The following is a 22,032-nucleotide window of genomic DNA, read 5'->3' on the forward strand; positions in this document are numbered from 1 at the left end:
GTGTGTGTGTGTGTGTGTGTGTGTGTGTGTGTGTGTGTGTGTGTGTGAGATACCAGTTCTTCACAGCACTAGATGCCTAGCAAGTAACACATTAGTATGAGATCTTATATTTATTAGTTTACTTTTAGGAGTAACATCGTGAATAGACCCCACCCCAATCCCAAGTGTGTTAAGTCCACAGCATTTCTTACCCTTTGTCTCCATCTTTCAGTAGCAAGGCCACTCAGGAAGCAACATACCCTGGATAAGCCATGGCTTCCTCTTTCATTGGTTTGCAAAGAGAGGGAGCTCCCAGGGCGATGAGTTTCACAATTACATGTTCATTGGTGTGAGGAAGCTCTTATTCGTCTGTCTCACCACAGACAGTCAGGGCTGAGCTGAAAGACTACATGGCCCCTTAGGTCTGCTTTTCCCCCCAACAGAATGCTCTACTCATGGTTCATGTCTCAATAGCATGTGCGTGAACATTAAAATTTTGCCCTGCCCTATGAAGTCTCTACTCAGAGAATATGTTTTCTTTGCTTAAAGGACAATAATTGGCTGAGAGAGTGGCAGGTGCCCAGCAAGGTGCTTTGGAGGGTTATAGAGCATAAGACATAAAGATATTAGGAGTCCGTTTCCTAGTTGGACACAGGCATCAAAACATAACCACACGAGAAAATGCACACAGGTCAGCGTTCACCAAAATGTTAAAAGGAATTACCTGAGTAGAATAAAAAGGGCCCATGCTTAAGTAAGTTTAAGAACACTGGGGTAAATAAAGATCAATAACCTTTTCAAGTTCTTCATGGAGTCTTTAAAATGTGAACGTAAGTTATTGAGTTGTGAATTCCTAAAAGTAGGATGGCCATAGAACGTATTAGCCAACCTCGGACCCTTGTTAGAGGAAGAGAGGAGAACTAGCAACCATATGTCAGATTAACAGACACAAAACAGAATTACCTCAGGCATCCTGGGATGTATGGCCACCCTACTTGCAAAGGCAATACAATGTCTGTGTTTGCCAAACTCATTCAATGTAACTTTTTATTGCTGCTGTTAAGCTAAGCTTCCATAAAGGAGCTGTTAAGAAAAATACTTGTGTTAACAGGAGAAAGGGTGGTGTAGGGGAAAGGGCACAGTTATTACAGGCAGACAGACTTGGGCTCACAACTCAGCTCTACCGGATACTAACAAATACTAGAGCAGTGGTTCTCAAAGTGTGGCCCTCAGACTAGCAGAGTTACTAACATCTGGAAACTTGTTAGAAATGTGAATTCTATGGTCTTGCCCCACACCTGCTGAATCAGAAACTCTGGGGATAGAGAACAGCCGTTAAGCAGTCTGTGCTTAACAAGTTGCTAGGTGATTCTGAAACACACTGAATCAGACACTTTATTTGATCAATCAGAGCCTCAGTTTAGCCATTTAAGAAACGATGCCAATAACCTGCCTTATGGATTACCCATGGCTTAAGGCAGGTATGTTAAAATGTTTGCTACCTATATCAGTCTATCGGTCCTTTCAGAGTTACAGATGGCGCACTCAAAATATTAAAATAAAAGGAGTCCAGTGAAGATATAAATGTGGGTCAGCGTTGATGATACCCATTCCCAAGGCCAGGTCAATCCTCTGCACTGCCCAATACAGGGCAGGTGGAATGGAGATTGGAGAGACACCCACCATATACATTATTCTTGTGTTATGGCACCTACAACTATTTTAACTCTCTGATATGTATCTGTCCCCTTCATCAGACCATAAGTTTCTGAAGGGCAGAGACCATATCATCCAGATTTATTTTTCTACACCGAGCACATAGGTGGTCCTCAATTCATGTTTGAATAAAGGATCACATGGGTTAAAAGACAGTCTCTGAATTGTCTTGAAACATCAGAAAAGAGAGAGGAGAGAGCTGACAATGAGATAACTCCTTTTGCCACATACCAGCCCACAGGATTTGTCACCAGCCCAGAGCAAGTTGTTCCAGCTCCTTGCTTAGATTTCTGCATCTTTTTAAACAAAGGCATAATGCATGAGGCTAAACATGGAGTCTCAGCAGCACATCTTTTCTGGAGATTGCTATTTCAAGCTTCCTTCTGCTGGGTGCGCAGCTCCATTGCAATGTATGTATGCCTCATCGGAAACAAACTTTGTTCTCAGTTGGGTCAGTTTGATAACCATCATCCTTTAGGCAGGTCCTTGGAAAGATGGGAAAGTAAATGGTTTCCTATGACTCACTGGGTAAATGACCCCTCAATTTACAGTTGAGTACATTGAGACTCAGAGAACTCATTAGTTGGTCCAGAGCAACTTGGCACTTGAGGGTACACTGTAATTCAGCAAAGAGTGCGACTGTCCTGCTCTACTTAGTCAGAATGCTTTAACTAATCCCTCTTATCTCTCTACATTATGCTGCAAAGTCTGAACACAGGTAGAGCTGTGGTCAGCTAAAGAGATTATCTGCATTCCGTCTATTTGTTCTGCCTTGTGACAAAACCCATTTAGGTTCAGGGTCTAGTTTTGACCCAATGGGTTCCTCAGAAGCCCCAGATTTTTCTACAGTAAGACATTCCTTTCTCTCCCTGAAATTCCTTTTCTGATCCAGCTTTCATCTCCTCTGTGTTTAATAGGCAATGCCCAGCATTATGTACAGGAAACATTTAGTGCCAATTCTATCTAGTCCCTGCTTGAACTCCTATTTGCTTCTCTCTGGATGTCTCTACCCAACGAACCTTTGTGTTAGTTCTCTGGCTCTCTCTAGGTTACTTATTTCCTCCCAATATTTTTAGAGTATTAGCTAAAGACTTCTATAATCTCCAGAATCGACTCCTAGTTGAGTAATCATTCCCATTTGTCATAAATCACACTCTCAATCGTGCACAAGCCAATTCATTTTCTGGGTCCCCTCTGCCTCCGTCCCCTTCACCTTCCTGGAAGTATTTACTCAGAGCCTGGCATTGTTTAGGATACCATGACCAGGCTCTAACATACACCTATCAATAGTACCAATAATATTAATATTGCTAACTTCAGCAGCCATTTTTCTCTCATTATCTTAACCTCTCAAGAGCATTTGACACAGTTGACCCCCTTCACCTCCAAAAAATGTGCTCTGTTTTCCTGTGACACCGTGCCCTTCTGGTTTTCTTCCAATCTCACTGCCCTTCGCTGCCTTTTTCTCTTGCACCTGATGTCTGCATGCTAGGGCATTCCAGAGCTCTAACTCTCCCCTCTTCTCCATCTGTCCTCTCTCTCCCTGGGTGACAGAGCTTGGATTTAGGATCTTGGAGTAGGAACAGTTCTAGCGATGTCAGGTTCCAGAGAGATCAGAGTAGATGTCACTGAGATTAAGTAGATTAAGAAACCAAGAATCCAAGGTTTGGGGACAGTTGCCCACATGGACCTTGAAACCACTCAAAAACATGGCAGACAAGGGGGTAAGAGGGAAGCTGTGAGCCAGGTTCCAGGTCATTTGATGAATTTGAAGGTAACACCGGAGGATGGATGAGACAGCCTGATAGTAGGAACCAAAAGGGGCCTTGGATCTGAAGAGTGTCCTTGGGATCTGAAGACTGAAACAATCTCACATTTCAATTTTAATAACTTTAGTCACTACTGACATTTCTCCTCTGGACCACTTGCAGTAAGTTGCTGAATATATGTTTATGACTTCAATTTTATTTACTTTTCAATAAATATGTCAATAGATATGGCCTTGTAGTATCCTCTGTCTTCAGATATACTGAAAGCTCTGGGCCCCAGGAGGGAGTGAACTGGGTCACATATCCTTTTAGTGTTGCTCATTCACACAACTTCACACAAACAATAGACTAGCATATGATACAGGTTTGGATAAGAAAGTCTCAGTAAGTGTTAATACGGCTTGTGGAAGCACTTTTCCCTTAGTGTTCTAAAAGATTTGGGGCCTATACATTTCACTGTACCTTCTTCTCCCACAAGTGACAATCATCCCATCTAGGCAGACCTAGTGCAGCCATCTAGGCAGACTCAAGCTCTTGGAGAGGGACTGAGGGCTCAAGAATGCTGGGTTTTTCCCCTTTACTGTAAGTCTGGTCTTGAGTATCTGGTTTTTGAGTATCTTGTGCACAGAATAGTCTGTGATAGAGTGAGGATGCTCAGACGTTTGTCTCTATGCTCAGGGGAACAGTCTGTGTCAAGGGCAGAAGGCATCACGCTCGTGACCCCAGTGACTGGAGAACCCAGGCCTACCATCCTTGACCCAGAACTTTAGCTGATTTTTACAAACTAGATCAATCCAAGAAGTACCTGAAACAGCCTCTCCACCCTTCATCTTCTTCCACCATGTTTTCATTTGCCAAATTGTCCTAGATAATTTCTTGGGAACAACCTCACTCATTTATTCAAAAACATGCATTGCATCCCTAATATCTGCCAGTCATTGTGCTGGGCAAAAAGACAACAGACATGAATCAAACTTATGAATTCCCTGTCTTTAAGAAGTTCATAATTTAGTGTGTTGGGGGGCTGGGGTTCTGAAGTCAGCAGCCTAAGATAGAGAAGCAAGGACTACAGTTGCTGAAGTACACATAGGGATTTATGGGCATGCAAGGGAAGAACCCTATCCCAGCACGGGATTCAGTAAAAGCTTCCCACATGACATGAGCCCTGTTTTGAGTGTTGTGAAGCTAGTAGGCAGCAACCAGCAGACTCTGGGTTTCCAAGCATAGCCTGTACTAAGGCACAGGAGTGAGAGAGCATGGAGCATTGTAAGAACTGCCTCAATATGGCATATTTTCCCACTCCCGCTTACATCTGGGTATTCTGGACATGAACATTGTAAACCCAATGTCACTGGTATCAATTTAGAATTTTTAAAGACGGCCAGAGGCATAATTTCAGTGAGTGAAATTAAGGATCAGGGCTAGAAAAGCCACTGAGAAAGCACTTTAGAAAGGCAATGGAAGCAATTCCACTTCTGAGAATATAGCCAAAGATAACAAAAACAGTAACTCAAAAAGGTATCTGCACCCCCATGTTCATAGCAGCATTATTTACAACAGCCAAGACAGAGAAACAACCCATGTGTCCATCAATGGATAAATGGATAAAGAAGTTGTGGTATATATATATATATATATATATATATATATACCCCCAATGGAATATAATTCAGCCATACAAAATAAGGAAATTCTACCATTTGTGACAACATGGATGGACCCTGAAGGCATTATGCTAAGTGAAATAAGTCAGAGAAAGACAAATACTGTATAATCTCGCTTATATGTGGAATCTAAAACAAAACAGAACAAAACTTGTAGAAAAAGAGATCAGACTTGTGGTTACCAATGGCAGGGAGTGATGGGAGGGGAAATTGGAGGAAGGTGGTCCAAAGGTACAAACTTCCAGTTATAAGATAAATAAGCACTAGGGATGTAACGTACAGCATGATGACTACAGCTAACACTGCTGTATGATACACAGGAAAGTTATAAAGAGAGTAGATCCCAAGAGTTCTTATCACAAAGAGAAAAAAATTTTCTTTTACTTTATTCTTTTTCTCTCTTTTCCTTTCATTGTATTTATATGAGAAGATGGACGTTAGCTGAACATATTGTGGTAATCATATATGTATCAAACCACCGTGCTGTTTGCCTTAAACTTATACAGTGATGTATGTAAATTATTTCTCAATAAAACTGGGGGAAAAAGTCAGTGGAGTTTTTGAAGGTTCTGCAATTCATTAGGACCCACACAGAGTGTGACTCCTCTCTTCTGTTTCTTCCAGCCACGTTAGAGAAGAAGGAAAGTGAAATGGTACTTTTATTTTCTCTGGTGATTTGGTCTGTGAATATTTGATAAATTCCTGCAGGTAAAGTCACAGTGGCAGCCCATACCAGGCAATACAAGACATAGTTCAACAAACACATGCTGTGTTTGACAAATTCCTTTGTTCCAGGCACAGTTCTAGACACTAGATACAGAAACAAGTAAGACATATCGTAAGCCCTCTGAGCAGATGACTCATCTTTTCAATGCACATGCACCATCGCAGTCACCATCACCGTCACCGTCACCGGGGAGAGCTGCCCAGGACTGTAGGCTGGGAAGACGTTAACAGCCACTTGATCCAAGTCTTTCTTTTTTTTAACATCTTTTTTGTTTGGTCTGGTGGGTTTTTACCTTGTTCCTTCATCTGCTGTGTGTTTCTCTCTCTTCTCATTTTGCTTAACTTACTGTGTTTGGGGTCTCCATTCCGCAGGCTGCAGGTTCGTAGTTCCCATTGTTTTTGGTGTCTGCCCCCAGTGGGTAAGGTTGGTTCAGTGGGTTGTGTAGGCTTCCTGGTGGAGGAGACTGGTGCCTGTGTTCTGGTGGATGAGGCTGGATCTTGTCTTTCTGGTGGGCAGGACTGCGTCCGGTGGTGTGTTTTGGGGTGTCTGTGACCTTATTATGATTTTAGGCAACCTCTCTGCTAATGGGTGGGGCCGTGTTCCTATCTTGCTAGTTGTTTGGCATGGGGTGTCCAGCACTGGAGCTTGCTGGTCGTTGAGTGGAGCTGGGTCTTAGCGTTGAGATGGAGATCTCTGGGAGACCTCTCGCTGATTGATATTACGAGGGGCCAAGAGGTGTCTGGTGGACCAATGTCCTGAACTCGGCTCTCCCACCTCAGAGGCTCAGGCCTGACACCCGGCCGGAGCCCCAAGACCCTGTCAGCCACACATCTGCTAGTGTTGGAAGGTCTCCTGCAGAGGCGGGGCCCACCGAGGGGACAAGGACACTGACAGCAGAAGTTCTGGGAAGTACTCCTTGGCATGAGCCCTCCCCGAGTCCCCAAGTCTCATTAGAGGTAGCTACACTCTCTGGCCACTCTGGGCCCTGAAGCTGCATCATTAAAGAATGCAAGATCAAGCTCACCTAATAACTGTTTAGCCCCAAGACAATGAATAGAATTAGTCCTAAAATTCCCCGACATTTGTGCATCTCTGTAGCTGCCTGTTATGTTGTAACCCTTATCATTGAGATCACGGATGTCACTTTCTAAGTCGAAGCAACACAAACACCTTTCCCTCCCACCCCTGGCCCCCAACTAGCACTTTTGTTTAAGGCTGTATTTCTTATTAGTTCCCAACAGTGTTCACTAGATTAAAGATGCATCAGAAATTAGATTCTTTTTTTTCTACTTTTGTCCCTGAAGAGTGTAATAAAAAATAACCCAATAAATCTGGTAAATTAGCAATAAAACTCAAACTTTGGGGCATATGCGCAACTCTGCTGCTGGGGAAGAAATGTCAAACTATTGACAGCTGACCCAATCAGATTACACATTCCTATTTATAAGCAGGAAGGATGAAAGACGATTCCTCCATCTAAATTGAAGCAAGTTCACCACAAGGAACAAAAAAGTCTCAGGGGTGGAGAATATCATTGTTTTATTTCCTATGCAGCAACCATAATCTTATGTAAAGGAGAACATTTTAAAAGGTCGCTTCTTAATTTTCACTCAGAAGTTGGAAACTTGGACAGATGTGGGTTTTGGGCCATTTCCCCTCCTAGACTCATTGGCTGTGGTATTGGGCTAGAATTGAAGAAATCACCTTGTCCTGATTTACGGTCCCTTGATTGTAATAAAAGAAATATTAATTCCAAATTCATGAGAAGCACTTATAAAGGGAAAGTAAGGATGGTATCCATTGAAAAGCTTATGAGTATCCAGACTGCCAAGAACTACTTTATTTGAAAGGGGAGCTAGAGAACAGGGGGCCATGGGTGACTTCTTATATGGGAGCTGGAATCGCGTAAGTTATGAGTAATCTACTTCCCTGTCTTCATCACCCATCTTCCCTAAAATAACTCTCTTCCCAGACAGTGGCACATAACCTCTGACTACAGTGGCTGTCATAGACTTCAAAAGCAAAGCGAAGCCAAACAAATAAAACACTTTGTCCCCTAAACCTTCCATATCAAAATACACAACCTTAGGTATAGAGGCTAAGTGTGGATGTCCTTGTGGCTTTGTTTGGAATCTCACCCTTGCCCTCAGGATTCATTCATCCCACCCCATGTACTCCTAGGTTCCAGGCCCTCTGCTGGACCTTCAGTATAAAAGGCATAATCTCTGCTCCGAGGAGCTCACAAGCAGATCTCCCTGAATGGGAAGAAACTTTGCAGATACTCTGTTTTCCACCTGCAATCTATTCCTTACCTTATTTCTATTTATTCCAAACCTACATTTTCATAAAACTCTATTACAATTCCACCACTTCTGGGAAACATTCCCTGAGCTCACACTCTTTCTCTCCTCTGATCACATCTACTCTGTTTTGCCCTCTTGGTATTTAATGGTTCCTACTCTAACTTGTGACATAAATTGTAGGATGATGATGATGATGATGATGATGATGATGATGGTGGTGGTGGTGGTGATGATTATATGACAGTTGGACATTCTATGCATTTGTTTTATTTTCCCAGGCTACAACATCTTTGAGGGCAAAGACATCTTCATCTACACTTTTTGGATTCCTTCACAAAATTTAGATAGTTCTGTATGTGTAGTAGGCATTCAATGATTTTTTAAAAAAAAGACGGAAGGACAGAGAGAAAGAGGGAGGGTAGAACTGACAAAACACGTGCAAATTCTCATCTACCCAATCAAATCCTCATTCATATTAGTAACTCTCACAAAAAAGGCTACACATCTAATGCAAATCATGATGGATTAAAGGTCAGTAAGGAAGAAGGTTATGACCATATTGAATCTGATTTGTAAAGTAGAAATGGGGGTTTAGTGGCCTTATGTGATGACACAACTTTTTATCATTTATGTTTAGGGCTGTGTGTGTGTGTGTGTGTGTGTGTGTGTGAGAGAGAGAGAGAGAGAGAGAGAGAGAGAGAGAGAGAGATGCTGAAAATACCATCCCCCAATCCTGGCTCTGCCTCAGGTGTTCGGTCATTTCTAATTAGTGTTTTTAGTTACAGTTTTAGAACCAAATTTTTTTCCTCACTCATCCATTTCTATTCATCCTCCACTCCCAAGACCTACTATCTTTTTTTTTTTTTTTGGTGGTACGCGGGCCTCTCACTGTTGTGGCGTCACCTGTTGCGGAGCACAGGCTCCGGACGCGCAGGCTCAGCGGCCATGGCTCACGGGCCCAGCCGCTCCGCGGCATGTGGGATCCTCCCGGACCGGGGCATGAACCCGTGTCCCCTGCATCGGCAGGCGGACTCTCAACCACTGCGCCACCAGGGAAACCCCCTACTATCTTTTAACTGAATAGGCAATGCTTCTGTGAATGATTGGCCGTGGGAAATGTCAACTGTCAGCAAATTGACACTAGCTAGTGTAAGTGCATATGGGAATTTGTCCCAAGATTCCAACTCAGCTGGTGAGAGAGGAGCTTGGAAGTTACACAGACAGCTGCTCTTCCCCATAAATGTTGGAGAAGACAATTTGAACCCCTTCCAATTGGTTTGCCCTGAGCAAGGAATAAGGTTGACAGAAATGAATTGGCAATTCCTTTGTTATTTGGGTAACCTGATCAATATACACAGTGAAACAAGATCACTGGCTTGCTGATGGACTCCCAGGCTTAGAGAAGAACTTGGGACAGGCAGGGGTCCTGGAAAACCATTTCCCCAGTTCATCTTCAGGCTCCAGAATTTTGGGGGATGAGACAATAGAATAGGAATCATGTACCTTTGGCTATAGAAGGCCAACATTTTATACAACTTAATCAAGGGTGTAGGATGGGGAGGCTGTATGCATGGGGTAGGAGGTGAATAAGAAATAAAGTCAAATGGAGACTGATGAGAAGGTTTCAAAAATGTAAATAGCTGAAGATCAACACTAATAGGTTTATAGTCACATATACTCTTTCTTCACTTCCCCAATTTTAGACAAATTAGTATTTGTCTTAACACTCAACTTATGAGTCAAAAACATGAAAAACAGCCTAAAAAGTTGTGAAGATTTTGAACTTCCGGGCAATTGCAAATGTAGAATTCTCTGCATAATGGGGTATCCAGCAAAGACCAAGCCTTAACTTTTTTTTTTTTTTTTTCAGAGCAAGGAAAACCTCTCTTTTAAAAGATAAGTCATTTGTGCTTCTTGGGCTTTGCCTTTAAGGCGAGGAGGCTCTTTGTCCTTGGGGGCAATGTTCTGCAAAGTCCATTTGGTCACACAGATGTAAAGCAAGCACTAACCATTTTTCTTAAGGGCAGCAGGGTAAGGAAATTTCTGCTGGATCTAGACGCTAAAGTGTAGAGAAGCCTGGAGACTTTTAGTAATTGGTGGAAAATGGAGGCTCTGTAAGCTTGTTCCTGTCATGTGGTGAACGTCAGGGACCTAAGCAGGGAACGTATCTACCAAGGAACTCTGAAATCTGATTCAGGTATACAGTCTCTTTAGGAATTGTCTCTTTGTGCAGTAGTTGGGGTATCTGGCCACACTTCAGAAGAAGTAACTCAGGAGAAAGTCCTGTCCCTTCTGGAGGCCAGGACAGAGGTATCGGCAATGCCCACTAGCTTGGAGATTGGGGTGCAGAAGGAGCTGGCAAACCTAACGGAAGTCAGGCTCAAGAAGGCAATCAGTGACAGGCAGAAGGTCAGACTGGCCGTCAGGAGCCAGAGGCTGGCTGAGATAAGAAGAGAACATCAGGCAGATTCGTGCAGGAAGTATGAACAGGCTCTGAGGAGGAACAATGTGGCAAAAAGACTAGATTTCCTGAACTTAAAAAGTATGAGGGGGCTTCCCTGGTGGCGCAGTGGTTGAGAGTCCGCCTGCCGATGTGGGGGACGCGGGCTCGTGCCCCGGTCCGGGAAGATCCCACATGCCGCGGAGTGGCTGGGCCCGTGAGCCATGGCCGCTGAGCCTGCGCGTCTGGAGCCTGTGCTCCGCAGCGGGAGAGGCCACAACAGTGAGAGGCCCGCGTACCACAAGGATGAGAACTCTCTACAATCATTTGGATGTCAGTGTAATTGTGTCATTATTTTATAGACCCACACCATTCGGGCTTGTGACACATAAATTATATCTATAATTAAGCTATCAGCCCTAATATAATGATATTTTCATACTTACCCAGATAAGAATGTGGTATGCGTTGATATAAGATACAAAAAAAAAAAAGCATGCAAGAAGTATATAAAAGGTGAAAACAGACATTTCCCTGGGTCACATAGGAATGAGAGTTTCACCAATGTTCCATTAAGAAAGGGAAGTTAGCGCTGAAACGCAATGTATAACGGTGTAGCTTGTTACATTATAGTTATGCTTAAGTTATTTACCTAATGAGATATCATTATAATTATATTCTTTAATTCATAGAACAGAATCAGTACAAGCACCCTTGTTTGTTAGCTTACGATGGTTATGCTAAACTGACAAGTTCCCAAGGTGCCTAGAAAATCGATACAAAAAATGTCTAACCAACGTCTCTACCTGTTCTACACATATTATATATCCTTAAAGAATGTACACCTTCAAGAACAACACAGAGGTGTCACATGATGTCTCCTTTTTTAAATCATATACCAACACTCAGGGGGCTCAATAGCCAGATGCCCAAACCAAGAGCCAAACACAGGTACAGAAATCTGACAAGTCCAAGATAGACAAGGTACCTCCATTCAACACTTCTCCTTGCCCATGATTGGCTATTTTCCCTTATATCACTTTTATTTTTTTTACAGTGACATGGACTTTTAGAAGTGGGGCAAAACTTGTACTATCCCCTGATTTTGAGAGCTGGACCAGTAAATGAATAAATGCCCTGAAGGCATCTTTAGGAAAGAAACTTAAAATAAAATCAAGATCTTTCCAAGATTGAATCTTCTAATAAATAGTTCATTAAGAAATCATAGCAGAAAAAAAATAAAAATAAATAAAATCAAGAAGATTGCACAAGTCCGGAGACCTAGCTCAGACCCAGTTTTCTCTGGCTGAGGGCAGCATAATGGAGGATTTGGAGTCAAAGTCAAATCTTAGGCCTGCTGCTTCCCATATGTGTATGACCTTGAACAAGCAATTCAACCTCTCTGAGCCGTGACTTCTCTACCTTTAAAATGAAAATATTTATGATAACCAGCCCATAAGTGTGTTCTGAATATTAAGTGAAAGAGTATATTTGAAAAGTATTTTTGTAAACTATATTTACTGCTCATAATGAATTATAATTTTAAAGGCGCTTGATTTGGAAAGTCAAAAATTGACACTAGAATATACCATTGTGCTTTTACAGGTGTGGCTGAGACGGGAGTGGGGAAAGATTCCGTCAGAGGGAAAGGAGACTGAGTGGCATGTGAAAGATCAGAGTCTGAAAAACATCTCTGTGTCACACCCTCCACAACTGTGCTGTTTCCCAGTCCAATCAGATGTAGCCCTCACTGTACAACTAGGCATTTCTCAGCACTTCAGGATCTAACCTGGACCATATCTTGTAGCCTGTCAAGGGTCAGAAACACTGCGTAGGTGAAGAATTAAGCTCTTGGGAAATCTATTCAAGCAAACGTAAGTTTGAAAGGAACGAACAAAAAGTCTTCTGTAAAAACTCTTTATAGGTGACAGAGGGCATAAGCTGTGGAGGTGAGATATTTTATTTTGCTGTACACTGTCTGTAAAGCAATTTCTTCTCTTAGAAAATGATGTTTCAATTGGACTCGGAGCTATTTGTCATTCTGGGCCCCAAACAAAATATTTTTCATAAGAACATCAGAAATGCCATGCTGAATCAGACCGATGGTCTGTCTAGTCCCGTGTTTTGCCTTTGAAAGTAGCACCAAGAGAGGGCACAGATACTCTATTTTCATGGCTTCAAAAACATTTTTGACTGTGGATCCCGGTTAGAAATAGAGTTTACATTGTAATCCAGTATTCACACTCACACACATGCAAAAAAACTCACCTATACATACTTATTTATATTATACATACGTTATATGACGTGCAACTGATACTTTGTGTTCCATTCAATTCCTTTTTTATTTTTAACCACTGGCCCTGACCTACTAAACTGATTTCATGATCCACTAATAGGATCACAACTTACAGCTTGAAAAACCTTGCTCTTTATGCTGTCAGCCTCAAAGGGTAGGGATATAGCTCTAACACTTCTATTTCTTATATCCAGGGAGGATCTATTACCCATAAATTTACCTAAAGCCACCTTTTGGGGAAATGAGTTCTATAAGTGTAAGTACTCACAATACAAGAACTTTCTCTCGCTTGTAATTCTGTAGTATGTTAGATAAAGTAAATGTGATCAAAAGATCTAAATGAAGAACAGTAGGCTTGATTTCCCTTCTCTTCCTCAGAGATTTCATCTCTAGGACAGATGAAAAAAGCAGCTTACACTGGATTAAACCTTATCACAGTGTGGTGCATTGAACATTTCTAGAGAGTTAGTTAATTGATTTTTATGACAAGGTCCCGTGGGCACTGATTTGTCAAAAGTGTATTAATTACATCACAGATTATATTTCCCAAAGATGGCGGCAAAATCATGCTCTATCTCACATGCTTTTCTGCAATGTAATCTTGTCACATCCCATTAAGAGGTGGTGTCCGTATCTTCACCCCATTGAATCTGGCTGGGCTCTACTCTGATCAACAGAGTATGCAGAAAGTGACTCATGCCAGTTCCAGGGATAGTTCCTAACTGGCCTGGAAGCATCCCCTTCCTGCCTCTGAGGGCAGCCACCAGGTAAGAAGTATAACTACCCAGAGACCATCATGTGAGAAGTCCAGGCCAAGTAAGAGGCCCTGGGGATAAGATGTCACGTGGAGAGACAGAGAGAGAAACCAAGAAGCAAAGAAGTGCTAATGTATAATGCAACTACCATGGAGGAGCTCCTCCAACTGCAGGGACCAACCAACCAGTCAAATCTTTCTTGAATTCCTGACCCACAGAATTTTTAAAATAATTGCTTAAAGCCTCTAGGTTTTAAGGTAGCTTATGATACCAAAATAGGTAACCAAAATAATTATCCATATCATGTAGATCTGAAGCTCTTCCATGGACTAACAAAAAAGACTGGACTTCGTGATTTTCTTTTGAATTTACATTTTTGTTGATTTTGCAGTAACAAAATCAATATGCATAGTATAATTGTGTAAGTTAAAATACGAATCACACGTTCAGAAAGATAGTATGTGATCTTTTTTAATGTAGTTGTTCCTTTTTACCAATATTTCATTAATATCTATTCTTTATTTCCTCATTTTTATCCCCCGAGAGGCTTTTAGTATGTGTTACTGGGCACAGGGGAATACAGGGGTTAATGAGAAAACATCCCTGACCTTGAGAGAGCCAGTTTGTTAGAAAAAAGACAAGTTAAGGGATCATTTTACTGTATCAGTATCAGGAGAGTTATTCAGGAGGACTTCACAGAGGTAACTTTTAAGCTGGATCCTTGAGAACGAGTAGACTTGGAGAGGGGATATGATAGCGAGATCAAAACAATGGCATGCCAAGAAGAGAAGGCAGAATACTCAAAGGCAAGAAAAAAGTGAAAGTGTGCTAGGTTGGATGTGGCTCTAGGAATGAGTGATCCATGAACAGAGAGGAACAGTAAGGCTGAGCGTGGTTGGCTCCATATTAGGAAGGACTTTGGAAGCCCCACTTAAAAATACTCAAACCAGCGAGTTAAGGAACCAAGGAAATACCTTTGAGTAGAGATGTGTCCTGAGCACGTTCATGTTAAAGAACTCTAGCAGAGGAATTCACAAGAACGTACAATATAAGCATGGGCCCCAGGGTCCCAGTTGCCCTTACCCACAAGGTCTGGGCTAACCCACAATAGGTCAAAGCACACACCAACGGGAATCACTTCCTCTACTCGTTTCTTTTACTAAAATGGAGGGAGGGCAGCCATTTTGTAGAATCGCTGTTGCCCTATAAGTGTCATATAATAGAAGGAAACAAAGATTTTTCAAGAATAAAAGAAAGAAAAACAGTTAACCAAAATTACAGCAACTCAGCGTGGGGAAAGTTTGCACTGGGGCTGTATATTTCCAACACTAGAACGTTGAGCTTTATCCTCATATCTAAGACCGTATTTCTATCACAGCTTACAAAGCAGAAAACATAAATCACTAGCAGAGACACAGCTTTCTGAGGTGCACTTAGGGTTTTTTTCTTCCTATACTACAGGATTTAGCTTTGGAATTTACACTTCTCTCATGTTCAAGAACAAGTTTCAGCAAAGACAGAGGTCAAGATGTTTGGTTTTTTTGGAGGTAATCTTATTATTACTCCAGTGGAGCATTCGAGCAACAAAAAGCAACCAGGTCAGATTGCCTGTGGCTAAAGTCTGTAACACAAATGGACATCATAGCCCAAGGAATCCTGCCGCTAGAAACAAACAGGCAGGAAGGGACTATAACCTCTTCGCATGCAAACCTCATGAGAGTGACCCAGAAAAATGAAATTCTCCTTGGTGGTGTATAATGCTTTATGATGATGACCCAGTCTCCAGGGCTGCTTAAAATTCTGAACTCAAGTTCCCTGACTTCTGCTTCCCTTCTCATCAAAACTGCTGTCCCAATTTTAACTGTACTTCCCTGAGGGCAGAAAACATCAACTCACCTTATTTCTAGCTGGTGTATAATTACTATATGCAATATTTATCTGGCTATTCATCTGTGTATCTTCTGTCTAGCTGGTGAAACTGTCAACAACGTTCTTAGCATCTTATACAAGAATATGTCATTCACTGGACATTTTATCCATTTGGTCCACGTGGCTTATCCCTTGGGTTTCTTGAAGGGATGGCGCACCTTTACTAGCCCTTCTTGAGAGGAATCTCTTGCTCCTCAGTGAGGTTTAGGCCCCCATTAGACCTTTATTTCTATTTAATTAGCCTGGTCATTGATGTACACCTTGGTGTACATCAAGTTCTTGTTTTTATTGTTCTGCTACCTCACTTAACAGCCCTTTACCTCATGCATTCACAATGCAACTTCAGGCTACTGGAATCAATAAGTAGAATGGATATTTTTGTGTCATTTAAATCGTATGTGTTTCAGCACTCTAAACCGTAAGAGTGCCACCTCCATACTTCCTAGAGATTCTAATCTGTGTGTATATAGAGAAGAGTCAGACCAAGAATTTCCTAGATTCCACTCTCTTCCACGCTGAACCAATGAGAACATCTAGCTGGTAAGAACTCTAAGAGATGTAGCACGGTAATCGGCCTCTTATTAGCTCCCCAATTTTGCCACGTCTTGGTGATGAGAAGTAATATCTCAACTAAGCCTTAGAGCAAGTATTTGGCTCAGGACTGGGGAGCAGGGGTGACTGCAAAAGCTAACCTGGTTAGCTCAGTAGCATATTGTAAATGTAAACTAATTTCTTCAACTTCTTTATTTTCCAAAGCATTTGACCAGGGGATATTTTGGCATCTAGACTGGTTCTGACCCAGCACTAACCCACAGCAACAAGAGTGGCTGCATTCTCTAGGGCTGTTTGGTCTTGTCCAAAGTATGACTTTCCATCTACCACTGTTTCAGCTTTAAATTGTGCTTCCACCACAGAGAAGACCCATGGGATTGGGGAAATAAGCTTTATTTTGACATTCAAGCTTTCCTTCACCTGTCACAAATTTTCTAGGGAAGAAATTTTAGCCTTCATTTTTAAATGGATTGTGCCGTAGCAGAATGCTGAAAAATGGCAGATGCACAATCACTAATTTTTCATAAAGACCATTACAACTTACTGATTTATTTTTCTCCTTCAGCACAGTCTTGAATTCTCTCTATGTATCTCTAAATCTCTCCATTTCTATCTTTTCCCTCACCCTTACTCCTTTCCCTCTTTTATTGCTTATGTGACTCAGCCTTTTTTACATTCTCCCTCCTAATTTAGACCTGAGCAACAGGGAATGGTATCTAAGCATCGTGGTTATTGAGGGGCAGAGGTTGGAAGTGGATCTGGAGGTGCACTTATCTGAATGGAGGAAACCCTCTTTTAGAGCCGGCCAGTCCTGTGGGGCTCAGCCCTCCCTGCTCTCCCTGATGCTCTCCTGCTCTCCCTGATGTGCCTCCTTGTCTTGGATACTGTGGAGCTGGTCCCCTGCAAGGCAAAAATTGCCTTCTGCTCTCGGCATCTGTCTGTTGTAGCCCTGAGCAATGACCTCTTCCCTGCTCCGTCCACCCCCTTCAGTGAAAGGGACGCTATCAGTGAAAAGGACAAAAATGCCAAGCTCCTTCCTCCCTGCCATTTGCAATCATTTTAGGAGCCGCATTTGCCCTAGCCGCCCTGAGAAAAGTAAATGGTAAGAGCTGCGTGTGGGCCAGACGCCACCAGGGCCAGGCACTGATGATTCATCTGTGCCTTTGAGGATGCCCCGTTTACCTTAGATTGGCCACAACTTCCATTAAAATAACCAAAGAGGTGGGGATTGACAAGCCTTGTCCTCCCTCCTACCACTCACTTCCAGGAAGAAAAAAAAAAAGTCTAGTGTTTTTTAAGTTATTATTGTAAACTTGATTTGTTAAGTAGTAAGTAGACAGGTGGGAGATGGGCAGTCCAGAGCACTCTTGCTATTTATAGCCCATGTCAGAGCTTTATTTATTACTATTGCCTCTCAAATCCACTTAAATAACCTGTAAATTGTCAATGGTGTCCATGGAAACAAATTGGCAAAATGGACAAGGCACTTGGAAAAAAAAAAAAAGAGAGAGAGAGAGAACCACACAGAACAAAAAGGACCCTGTCAAAAAATAAAACCAATTTCCTTTTTAAAATCACACACATGTCACTCTTATTACACTTATGATTTCAAAAGATAAAATTCAGAACCAATTTTCCCTCCAGCATGTACATGACTCTTTCTCCAAGGAAAATGGGCAAGGCTGGACAAGAGGAAGTAGGGCAGGCAAATTCACAGGATCTGGACTTTTTGTCCTGGGTGCCCTCTCTTTCCACCTTCTCTGTCCTTTCCCCCTCTATTTGGTTCTCTCTTATTCCCACTCTGGCATCCAGCGCTCACATTCTCCCCAGAGAGAAGTCTCCTGATTACCTACTTTTAGGTAAAGCTTAAATGACTAACCATGGGTGAAAGATGTGAGAAGGGATGCCCTTAACAAAGAAGGAAACTCAACTCTTTGAGCTCAAATTTTCATTCTGGCAACCTGTGACTTTGTTAGCAAGTGTACTAATGTGTTGAGGATTTAATGCACCGTCTCTCCTGATATTCCTGCAATTTTAGAAATCTTTAGAGGCCAAGACTTTAAAAAATCATTCCAGCAGCCCTATCCCGTGAGTGCCTTATGTCCAAATGTATGCTAAGCCCAAAGTAGACACCAAGAAAAGAGCCCTGCTATAAAACCGGCTGGGGAGAGGGGAGGGAAATCCATTCATGTATCCCTTCCAATATGTCTTTATTGAGTTTCTTCATGTCATGCAGGGCAAGTTGGTGGGTGTTGGAAGAGTGGCAGGATACAAAAAATAAATATAAATAAGAGCTATTCTTATCATCACAGTTGAAAAACATATACAATCATAGTAATAATAGCTAAAATTATTGAGTGTTTTTCACTTGCCGGATGCTGCTCTAAGTGTTTTGCAGTATAAACTCATTTCATACCCACAACAACCTGTGCCTCTTCTCAGACCCACTTAAACTGTAAATTTTCAGTGGTTTCTATGGGAATAAATGGACAGTACGCTCGAAAAAAGTAAAGAGAGAGAGAGAATGCAGAGGACAAAAAAAATGTTGTAAGAAATAAAACCAGGTTCCTTTCTAGAATCACACAAAATTCACAGCCAAGACAGTCATGAAACCAAGAGCAATTTCCCCTCTAACATGTATATTCACCTCTTCTCCAGGGGAGGTGAACAAGGCAGGTCAAGGGGAAGCAGGGCAGACCTGCAGGCAAGCCCACAAGGTCTGGAATTTTCACTTGGGCATCCCTTGCTTCTACATCCTCTGCACCTTCCCCCTTTTTTGAGCTGTCTCTCACTTCCAAGTCCAGCAGGTTAGTTTCACTGCTCCCATTTTAGAGAGGAGGAAACCGGGACACCTAGAGATTAAGGAACTTGCTCCAGGTGACACAGCTGGTAAATGACAGAACTACGATTTGACTCAGGGAGCCTGGCACCGAGTCCATACTTTTAACCACTGTGGTAACTCCCTCCCTTAAAAAAAATCACAATCACCTTATAGAGGAACTTATAAAGTGCCACAGGAGCACAGAGGCAAGAGTAAGAACAGGACCTTTTGCCCTGGGTGCCCCCTCTTTCCATCTTCTCTGGAAAGGGTGTTGGAGGGTATTGGCGATTAAGTGGTTTTTTAAAGTGAGCCTTGCAGAAGTTCACTAGGAAGCAAAGAGCATTTCACAGAACACCAACAAGCGTGTGCATCACAAAATAGCATCACACGGTAGGCAAGTGATGAGTATGCTGATGTGAGTGCATCTTCAGATGTGCATGTTTAGAGGCAGGGATACCGTGACAAGTGATAATGCTGGGAAGTTTAGCAGTGGTGAACTCATAAAAGAACTTTTACTATGTTATCCCTCCCACATCTGGTAAGATTTAAATGAATCCTTTAAGGGTCAGCTTAAGTGTAATTTCTTTGAGAAAGTCTTCACCGTTTCCAAGGTTCACCTAGGAGCACTCACCTCCTGGCGAATTCCATGCACTTCTTTATATTATTGGCACAGTATGCTGCCATTGCTAGTTTATTAAGCTCTCTCCCCGCCCCCGACACCCACCCCTGCTCCGTGCTGTCCTTGAGGGCAGCAAATGAATTTTTACGCTGAATACACATGTTCCTTGAGCAATGCCTGCCATGTAATGTATGCTCGATAATACCCATAACCTCTTTTCTACTCAAGGACCTCATGCCTGGAAGTATGCCATCTTTCTTCTGCTTCATCATTTTCCTTTCATCGAATTTACTGTCATCAACCTAGAAATGGACCCTTCTTTCTTCCTTATTAAAAAATCACTTTTGAGCCTCATGTCTCTGTCTAGCCACTACGCTATTTATCTTGTTCAGTTTCACAATAAAATATCTTAAGAGTTGTTAATTTTTGTTTCCAGACATCCTCACTCCCGTTGTCGCTTTGACTAACTTGAAACAGGCTCACGTCCCTCTATCTACCTCTCCACCAAAACTGCTCTTGCAACAATGACTAATAATCTTCATCTTGTTAAATTCAAAAGTCACTTCTCTGTCTTAATCTTGCTTGACTCATTCCTCCTTCTTAAAACACTTTTCCTTTCCTTCCATGATACCACATTCTCCAGAGTGCCCTGAGATTCAGTTCTGCTCTCCATTGTCTTCTCTCTGTATACTCCAAAAATAAACTCACGATTTCTTCCTTCTAGATATACCAACACCATCTATCACACAGATTATGGCAAGTCCCCGCTACCACCTTGTTTCCTTTCTTACCTCTTCAGATCCACTTTCCAAACAGCAACAAGAGTAATCATTTTTTCCAACCTCTTTTTTTTTTATCCTGAAATAAAACACATATACAGAAAGAACACAAAACATAAATATTCAGCTCAGTGAATTACAATAAATCAAATATCCATGGAACTACCCCAAGTTCAAAGTCTAGATAGACTCGTACCAGCACATAAATCTTAAACAATCTCCTTCCAAACCCCAACCATCTCCCTCCCTCCTACAGATAACCACTATCTTGACCTGTACAATAAGTTACTTTTATTTATACTTTTATCACTTAATCATCCATCTGTCAACTAAAATAGAATTATAAAGCATGCATTCTTTTAGTTCTGTTTTTTTCATTCAATATTATATTTGTGAGTATCATGAATATTGTTGTCTGTAGCAGTAGTTGATTTATTTCTATTGCTATACGGTATTCTATTGTGTGTTTATGTCATAATTTATTCATTCTATTCTTGGTAGAAATTTTCGTGTTTCCGCTTGTGGATCACTGCAAACAATACTACTCTGAACGTTCTTCTATGTATCTCTTAGTAGACATGCACACACATTTTTCTTGGATACATATCTAGTAGTAGAATTGTTGGAATATAGATTATATGTATTTTCAACCCTAACAGAAAAGTTTTCTAAACGGATTATTCCAAATTGCAAGAATAGTACAATAAACGCTTGTCTCTTCACCTAGATTCACTAATTATAAATGCTTTACTCTCCCTCACAGTAGTTATATTTATTTATTATTGGCACTATGTATGGTTACTTCTCATTGGCATTCATCATTTTAAAGAAGCATTTCAGATCTTCACATTAAATTGCAAACATCATGACCCCTCAGTCCTAAATACTTCAGTATACATTGCAGGAGAACAGAGACACTTTCTGATACATCACATTATCTGACATATTATCAAATTCAGGAAATTTAACATGAATAAAATACAATTGACTAATACAGTGCTCCTCAAACTTCAGTGTGCATTCAAATCATCTGGGGATTTTGCTAAAATGTGAATCTAAATCAGCAGGTTTGTGATGTCAATGATTATCCATGTTTAATAAGCTCCCAGGTGAGATTAAGGCGACTGATTCATGGATCATACATTCATTGGCAATTATGTAATGTATATACTCGAAGATTTCTGATGGTGTCAATAATATCCTTCAGAGCATTATCTTTTGTGATGCAGAATCAATCCAGGATCAAATGTTGCACTTCCTTGACACGGTCACTTTTATTATTGAAGGATATTCCAATGGGCTAAAATTTTAGGTTGCCAATTGGTTTTTTTCAGCACACTAAAGATATTATTTCATTGCCTTCTTCTAATTTTTCAGAAGTTATAATGCTTTTGAGAAATCAGCTTTCAGCCTCCATACTGCACCTTTAAAGATTATCTCTTTTCCCATCTTCCATTTATTTCTAAAATGATCTTTCTTTTTGTTTTCTGTGATTTCACTGTGATTTGTCTAGGTATTGATTTGTTTTTATTTACTTTGCTATGGTTTTGTTGGACTTCTTCAATCTATGGGTTGCAGTCTTTCATCACTTTTAGAAGATTCTTGGTCACTGACACTTCAAATATGTGATTGCCCATTCTCTTCTCTCCATCATAAGTATATCTTGGATTTTACTGTGTC

This window comes from Aethalodelphis obliquidens, unplaced genomic scaffold (assembly GCF_003676395.1).
Source record: "Aethalodelphis obliquidens isolate GAN/ISIS:26980383/991018 unplaced genomic scaffold, ASM367639v1 scaffold12, whole genome shotgun sequence".
NCBI lineage: Eukaryota > Metazoa > Chordata > Mammalia > Artiodactyla > Delphinidae > Aethalodelphis > Aethalodelphis obliquidens.